The following is an 8,759-nucleotide window of genomic DNA, read 5'->3' as shown; positions in this document are numbered from 1 at the left end:
ATTTCTTAGCTTAAATTTTACACATTTTTTTTGCAATAATGGTCATAACTTTCTATGAGATATATTTTTAGTTACGCTCAATAGAATATTTTGTTAAATGTATATATTGTCTTGTGATGGTGTCATGGAAAATTCAAAGTTACATACCTTGCCTTTAATGATTTTTGAATCCTTTTGAGGATTAGGGTGAGGATATAAGTAAGATGTAAATAACCTTACCTTCAATACTAGTTTATAGGCTCAATGAGGGTGGTATCCATTTCTCTCTTACTGACTTTCTATACCCAGCACCTAATATTTATATTGCCTGGCTTATAACAGATGCTCTTTGAATATTGTTGAAAGTATGATTGAAATAGAATAAAAGGAATGTATTATGGTGCAAGATGTTGCAAAGATTCAAAGGAAGGAGAGATTAAATTCAGTGAAAAAGTCATGGAAAAAGCCGAAGTGCCCATCGATCCACGAATGGATTAATAAATTGTGGTATATGTATACCATGGAATACTATGCAGCCTTAAAGAAAGATGGAGACTTTACCTCTTTCATGTTTACATGGATGGAGCTGGAACATATTCTTCTTAGTAAAGTATCCCAAGAATGGAAGAAAAAATATCCAATGTACACAGCCCTACTATGAAACTAATTTGGGACTCTCACATGAAAGCTATAACCCAGCTACAACTTAACAATAGGGGGAAGTGGGAAAGGGGGGGGTGGGTAGAGGGAGGGGAATCGGTGGGATCACACCTGTGGTGCATATTACAGGGGTATTTGCGAAACTTGGTAAATGTAGAATATAAATGTTTTGGCACAGTAACTGAGATAACGCCGGAAAGGCTATGTTAACCACTGGGATAAAAATGTGTCAAATGGTTTATGAAGTGAGTGTATGATGCCCCATAATCATATCATTGTATACACTTATGATTTAATAAAAAAAAAAAAAAAAAAAAGAAAGGGGCAAGAGTTCTATAAATCCTGGCTTTTCTCCTTCCCACACGCGTCCTGGCCTGTCCCCTAGTCAGTATGGCTAACACATCACTGGTTAATCTTTATTTTCATGAGAGGAAAAGATGTCTGATAAAGGTAAATTATACACTTTTTTTTCATGCTCTTTCATGTCTTGTTAAGCTTAATTGTGTTTCAATAATGTATAACACAGTGTTTTCAACCTTTCTAATGCCTTGGCCCTTTAATACAGTTCCTGTGGGTCACTACCCACAGTTTGAGAACCGCTGGTCTAACTGAATATATTAACATTTTCATGGTATTACTAATAATAAATGTTTATTATTTCTTTGGAAAAAAAAAAAAATAAAAAAAAATAAATTCAGTGAAAAGATCTTACTTCCAAATAGGTTTCAGGAGGAAGAGATTTTTGGAGGATTTATAAGCTTTCATAAAGGTATCATAAATAGTAGGAAAAATGCGTGAAAACAGCAGTGTAGGGTAGTATGTTTGGGTAATATTGAAATTTATATAGTTTACTTCATAGGTAATATATAAGACTATAGGCCAAAATAAGACTTATTTTATGTTGGATGATCTATTAGGAGGTTATTTCATGTCTTAAGTAGTGACTTAAACCTGAATTATTACGTTTACAAGAATTAAAAGGTATGTAAATGGAACAGTGGTAAATACATGACAGTAATTTGAAAATGATTCTCAGGTTTTCTGTCTTGAGAAACCAGGAGAACAGTGGCATTATTATCAGGAGGAAGGTTATTTTCAGGAAGTACAACTTGTTTTGAGGCTAAAGTTTTGAGATTTTTAGTTTGTATTTTAGTTAGTAATAGGAATTCCATTTAGAGATTTTTACCAAACTGTTAGAAGCATAGATCTGACACTTGGGAGACAAGTTTTGACCTTGAGATATGAATATTTAATGTAACAGAGGGAAAACTTTAAATGATGATAATTTTGAAAAAGGATTATTTTCTGATACTAATGGGCATGAGTGAGAGGAAGACAAATTTTAGTAAAAGAGGGAAAGACTTTAAATAAGGACAGAGAAGTTACAGTATATTGATCCCTGTGGAGTGTTTTGCTCCTGGGCTTCTGATCCAGTAAGTTGTTATTTTCTGTATCCACCTGTCTCTTTATTTGGGGAGCATTGGTTTGTATGATTATCTCAGTTCTCTGATGATCTAAGAAGAGTTGTTGATTCTCAGTCTTTTCAGCTTTTTTCTTACTGTGTGAGTGTATGGGACAGCTTTCATGTTTCTTTTTTTTTTTTTTTTTATTGTTGGGGATTCATTGAGGGTACAATAAGCCAGGTTACACTGATTGCAATTGTTCGTGCTGGACTGGGAACTGGAAGTCTCCCCATTGAATTTTTTTTTTTTTCATTTTCACTGAATAAAAAGCTCTTAATTTTCAAGATTTATAACTATGGAATAGAGTAACAACTGTAAAGTATCACACACATATACACTGTTCTTTTTAGCGGCTGCAGAAAAACTTATAGAAGTGTAATCTCTCAATAATAAGTAGCTTAAACAATAATAACTAGTTTAAAGAATTTCCATGAAACTTTTTGGGATAAGATTATGCTTTAGCCTTGCCATTGTTAGTTATAAAATAATATAATGCCATTTTTCTTCTAGTATTGCTATTAAAAACATGAGTTCTGATAACCTAGTATATTGCATTTTAATTATATGCTGATTGCTCTTTTTTTTTTTTTTAATTGTTGGGGCTTTATTGAGGGTACAGAGAACCAGGTTACACTGATTTCATTTGTTAGGTAAAGTTCCTTTATAATTGTGACCCATCCCCAAGAGGTGTGTCACACCCCATAACCCCCTACCCCACCACTTCCCTCTCCCTGCACCCCCTTCCCTCCACTCCCCACCATATACTAGGTCATCAGTTGTCCTCATATCGGAATGGAGTACACAGGATTCTTGCTTCTCCATTCTTGTGATGCTTTACTGAGAATAATGTGTTCCATTCCATCCAGTTTAATACAAAAGATGTAAACTCTCCATCTTTTTAAATGGCTGAATAGTATTCCATGGTTTCATATCCACAACTTGTTAATCCATTTCTGGGTTGGTGGGCATTTAGGCCATTTCCATATTTTGGCAATTGTAAATTGAGCTGTGATAAACAGTCTAGTGCAGATATCCTTATAATAAAATGATTTTTTTTTTCCTTCTGGCTAGATGCCAGGTAATGGGATTGTAGGATCAAATGGGAGGTCTAGTTTGAGTTGTTGGAGGATTCTCCATATTTCCTTCCAAAAAGGTTGTATTAGTTTGCAGTCCCACCAGCAGTGTAAAAGTGTTCCCTTCTTTTCATATCCACACCAGCATCTGCAGTTTTGAGATTTTGTGACGTGGGATTAGGTGATATTTTGGGGTGGTTTTGATTTACCTTTCTCTGGTGTTTGGAGACAATGAGCATTTTTTCTTATGTTTGTTAGCCATTCATGTATCTTCTTTAGAGAAAGTTCTGTTTATCTCTCTTGCCCATTGATAAGAGGGGTTGTTGGCTTTTTTCATGTTGATTACTTTGGGTTCTATGCAGATCCTAGTTATCAAGCTTTTGTCTGATTCATAATATGCAAATATATTTTCCTATTCTGAAGGTTGTCTGCTTTGGTTGTTTTGTCCTTAGCTGTACAGAAGCTATTCAGATTAATTAAGTCCTATTTGTTTATTTTTGTTGCTGTTGCAATTGCCATGGAAGTCTTCTTCATAAAGTCTTTCCCCAGGCTAGTATCTTTAAGTGTTTACCCCACACTTTCTCTGAGGACTTTTGTTGTTTTATATCTCAGATTTAGATCTTTTATCCGTCTTGAATCAATTTTTGTGAGTGGAGAAAGGTTCAGGTCCAGTTTTAGTTCTTTACATGTCGTTACCCAGTTCTCCCACAACCATTTTGAATAGGGATTCTTTCTCCTAGCATGTAATCTTGTTTGGTTTATCAAAGATTAGGTGGCTATAAGATGTTAGTTTCATCTCAGAGTTTTCTATGTGGTTTCAGATGTCTAGGTCTCTATTTCTGTGCCGATACCATGCTGTTTTAATCATTATGGCCTTGTAGTATGGCCTAAAGTCTGATAGGCTGATGCCCCTGGCTTTATTTTTATTGCTAAGAATTGCCTTAGCTATACAGGTTTTTTTCTGGTTCCATACAAAATGAAGAATTATTTTTTCCAAGTCTTGAAAGTATGATGTTGGTATTTTAATGGGATGGCATTGAACCTGTAGATTGCTTTGGGAAGTATAGACATTTTAACAATGTTGATTCTTCTCAGCCATGAGCATGGTATGTTCTTCCATTAGTTAATATTTTCTGTTTTTTCTTTTCTTAGGGTTTTGTAATTTTCTTTATAGAGTTCCCTCACCTCTTTTGTTAGGTATATTCCTAGGTATTTCATTTTCTTTAAAGCTACTGTGAAGGGGATTGTGTCCTTAATTACCTTCTCATCTTGGCTCTTGTGTATACAAAGGCTACTGATTTGTGGACCAGATTTTATAGCCTTGGTGTATACAAAGGCTACTGATTTGTGGACATTGATTTTATATCCTGAGATATTACTGTATTTTTTGATTTCTTCCCGGAATCTAGTGGGTGAGTCTTTGGGGTTCTCTAAGTATAAGATCATAACGTCAGCGAAGTGGAAGAGATTGACTTCCTCTTCTCCCATTGGATGCCCTTTATTTCCTTCTCTGTCCTGATTTATTGGCTAGACCTTCAGCACTGTGTTGAATAGTAGTGGTGATAGAGGATAACCCTGGCTGGTTCTATTTCTAAATGGAAAAGCTTTCAGTTTTACTCCATTCAGTAAAATATTAGCTGTGGATTTTTGTAGATAACTTCAATCGGTTTAAGAAATGTGCCACCTATGCCTATATCTTCAGGGTTTTAATTTAAAAAGGATGTTGAATTTTATCAAATGCTTTTTCTTCATCTATTCAGAGGATCATATGGTCTTTGTTTTTGCTTCTGCTGATGTAGTGAATTACGTTTATGGATTTGTGTATGTTAAACCAGCCTTGCATCCCTGAGATGAAAGCTACTTGGTCATGATGTGACTGTTTATAATGAGAAGCTGTAATCTGTTGGCTAGAATTTTGTTGAGGATTTTTGTGTATTTATTCATTAGTGAAATTGGTCTGAAGTTCTCTTTTTTAGTTGGGCCTTTTCCTGGTTTTCATATCAGGGTAATGTTTGCTTTGTAGACATGTTGGGGAAGATTCCTTCCTTCTCAGTTTTTTGGAATAATTTCTGCAGTATAGGTATAAGCTCTTTGTTGAAGGTTTGATAGAATTCTGGTGTGAAGACATCCAGACCAGGGCATTTTTTTGTTGGGAGAATTTTTAATTGTTTCTTTGATCTCAGTGCTTGAAATAGGTCTATTCAGGATGTCTCTTTCTTCTTGGTTAAGTCTAGGGAGAGGATGTGATTCTAGATATCGACCCATTTCCTTCACTTTACAAATTTCTGGGCATAGAATTTGTTGTAGTATTCAGAGATGATCTCCTGTATCTCTGTAGCATTGTTGTTACTTCCCCTTTATGATTTCTGATTAAAGTTAGTACAGATTTACTTTTCTGTGTCCAGTTAGTCTGGCTAAAGGTTTATCTATTTTTTTTTATTAAAAAAAAAAGACTTTTTGTTTAATTAATTTTCTGAATGACTCTTGTTTTCAATGTTGCTAATCTCTGATTTAATTTTGGATATTTCATTTCTTCTGCTGGGTTTAGGATTGTATTCTTCTTTTTCCAATTCCATAAGATGGTTTGTGAGTTTGTTGATGTACTTTTTAGATGTAGGCATCTAATACAATAAATTTTCCTCTTAGGACTGCTTTTGCTGTATCCCACAGGTTTTGGCAACTTGTGTCTTCATTGTTGTTATGCTCAAGGAAGTTAAGTGATTTCCTCTTTTATCTCTTCCTACACCCAACTGTCATTTAGCATTAGGTTGTTTGATTTCCATGCCTTTGTGTGGGGTTGAGCGTTTTTGTTGAATTCCACTTTCAATGCCTTGTGGTCTGAGAAGATATCAGGTAAAATTTCAGTTCTTTTGATTTAGTTGAAGTTTGTTTTGTGTCCTAAGATATGATCAATTTTGGAGAATGTTCCATGGGCTGATGAAAAGAATGTATATTCTTTAGCTTTTGGATGGAGTATCCCATATACGTCTATCAAGGACAGTTATTCTAGGGTCACATTTAAGTCCCTTGTATCTTTGTTTAGTTTCTGTTTAAAGGATCTGTGCAGCTCTGTTACAGGAGTATTAAAGACCTCTGCTATTATGGTGTTACAGGCTATCATATTGCTGAGACATAATTCTAAGATTTGTTTCAGGAATCTGGGAGCATTTAAGTTGGGTGCCTAAATATTTAGAATTGAAATGTCTTCTCATTGTATTTTTCCCTTGACCAATATGAAGTGTCTATCTTTGTCTTTTTTGACTTCAGTTTCTTTAAATTCACTTGTATCCAAAAATAAGATTGCAATCCCTCTTTTCTTCTGAATTTTATTTGTCTGAAAAATTGTTTTCCATCCCTCAACCCTGAGTTTCAATTTATGCTTTGAGGCTAGGTATGTTTCCTGCAGACAGTAAATGGATGGCTTGTGTTTTTTAATCCAATCAGCAAATCTATGTCCCTTTAGTAGGGAATTCGAGCCATTAACATTTATTAATGTGATAGCGTTCTATTCATGTTATTTTGTGAAAGTCCAGTTGCCTAGTTTTATCTTTCACATCATTGTGGAAGCTGGTTTTGTCCTTTATTTTCTGGGTGCTTTGCTGGTGGTCCATTGTGACGTCAGCATGTAGAGTAGATCTGTGTGTTTCCTGTAGAGATGGTCTTGTGGCAAACTTCCTTAATGTTTGCAGATCAGTAAAGGATTTGATTTCTTTGTCAATTTTGAAGCTTAGCTTAGCAGAATATAGAATTCTGGTCTGGAAATTGTTTTGTTTAAGTAAATTAAAGGTAGATGAGCATTGTCCTCTGGCTTGAAAAGTTTCATTGGAGAAGTCTGCTGTCACCCTGATGGATTTTCCCAAGTCGATCAATTGGTTCTTACTCCTTGGGGCTTGAAGAATCTTTTCTTTTGTCTTGACTTTGGACATGTTCATCACAGTGTGTCCTGGAGAAGCTCTATTTGAGTTCAGGCAACCTAGGGTCTGATATCCCTTTGAAAAGAGTGTGTCTGAATCTTTGGTGATGTTTGGGAATTTTTCATTCATAATATTCTCTAGTATGGCTTCCATTCTGCTGGGGTGTTCTTCCTTTTCTGGGACACCTATAACTCACATGTTTGAATGCTTCATGAAGTCCCATAATTCTGTCAGTGAGCATTCCGCTTTCTCTCTCTCTCTTCTTCTTTTTTATTTTTTTCTGACTCTTTAACTGAGTTAGTTCAAAAGCTTTGTCCTCTACCCCTGAGATTCTTCTGCATGGTCTAATCTGTTATTGTTACTTTCTGCTACATCTTTAAGTTTCCTAATTGACTGCTTCAATTCCTTCAGCTCTGCTATGTCCTTTCTGTATTCTTCATATCATTCATCTCTTATTTAATTTCTGTTTTTTGATTTCCTTTTGGAAATTTTCCACTTTCTCAGCAATTTCCTTCATTGTTTTTATCATCGGTATTTTAAATTCCCCTTCTGTCATTTCTTACATTTCTTCATAAGTAGAATCCTTTGCAATAGCTACCTTATGGTCCCTTGTGGGGATTGCTCTGGTCTGGTTTTTTATGTTGCCAGATTTTTCTGCTGTGTCTTCCTCATGAGTGTTTTCTTCTTGCCTGTTTTCATCCTTTCACTTCCTCTTGCTCTTTAAGTAACCATGACTCTTACCTAAGGTGTTGATTTGTCCTTTTAGTACAGGACTAAAAGGATGAAAATATTGAAGACCAAGAAGGGATAAAATATAAAAAAAAAAAGAAAGAAAAAAGAGAAAGGAAAGGGGGTGAGTAAAAGGGAAGACTGACGAAAAGAAGAGTGGCTCAAAAAGAGAGAAACAGGAGTAATAGAGGTGTATAGTAGGGTACTTCGACACACAGCTAAAAACCCCCAACCTATGGGGGTGCTGGGTTGGGTGTCCTTGACATCTGCAGCTCATTGCCAGCCTAAGCAGACACAGGACCCCACCTCCACCAAACAGAGAAGAAAAACAAAAATACTATATATCAAACCAAAATTAACAAACATAAAATCTTACAGGGTAAAATTGGGAGGAAAAACAAATAATAGGGGCAGAAAAACTAGGAAAAATGAAGTTCTTATTATTAAAGAAGGCAATAATGAAATGTTATATACACAAGAAAAATGAAGAAAAAATGTAGGGGGAAATGTTGAAAGAAAAAAATAAAGGTCTCTGTATATATATGATATGGTATGGTATATACGTATAGACAGACAGAGAGAGAGAGAAAATATATATATAGTAGGAGATGCTAATAACAACATTGATACAGCTGTATAAGATGGAGACTGGAGGCTTCTGCTGACTGCTTTGCCCTTAAATCCTGGAGGCTTGAGAGCCTGAATCTCTCAGCCTGCCTTGACCTTTCCAAGAAAAACTATGACCCTAGGCTAAGCAGAGGGTTTCCCAGGAAAGCAGGTGTCATTGGGATCTCTCCCGAAGGGGCTGCCTGCTTGTCAGGCGCACTAAAGCTGGCCTTTCTCTACACCCCTGAGTGCAGAGGCTGCAAGGCAGCTCTCCATTCCTGAGCAATGAAAGCTCCACTCTTCTCTTGGTCTCAGTACTGGCCTCTGGGCACTGT

This window comes from Nycticebus coucang, chromosome 8 (genome assembly GCF_027406575.1).
Source record: "Nycticebus coucang isolate mNycCou1 chromosome 8, mNycCou1.pri, whole genome shotgun sequence".
Taxonomy (NCBI): Eukaryota; Metazoa; Chordata; class Mammalia; order Primates; family Lorisidae; genus Nycticebus; species Nycticebus coucang.
Note: the sequence above shows the minus strand (reverse complement) of the source record.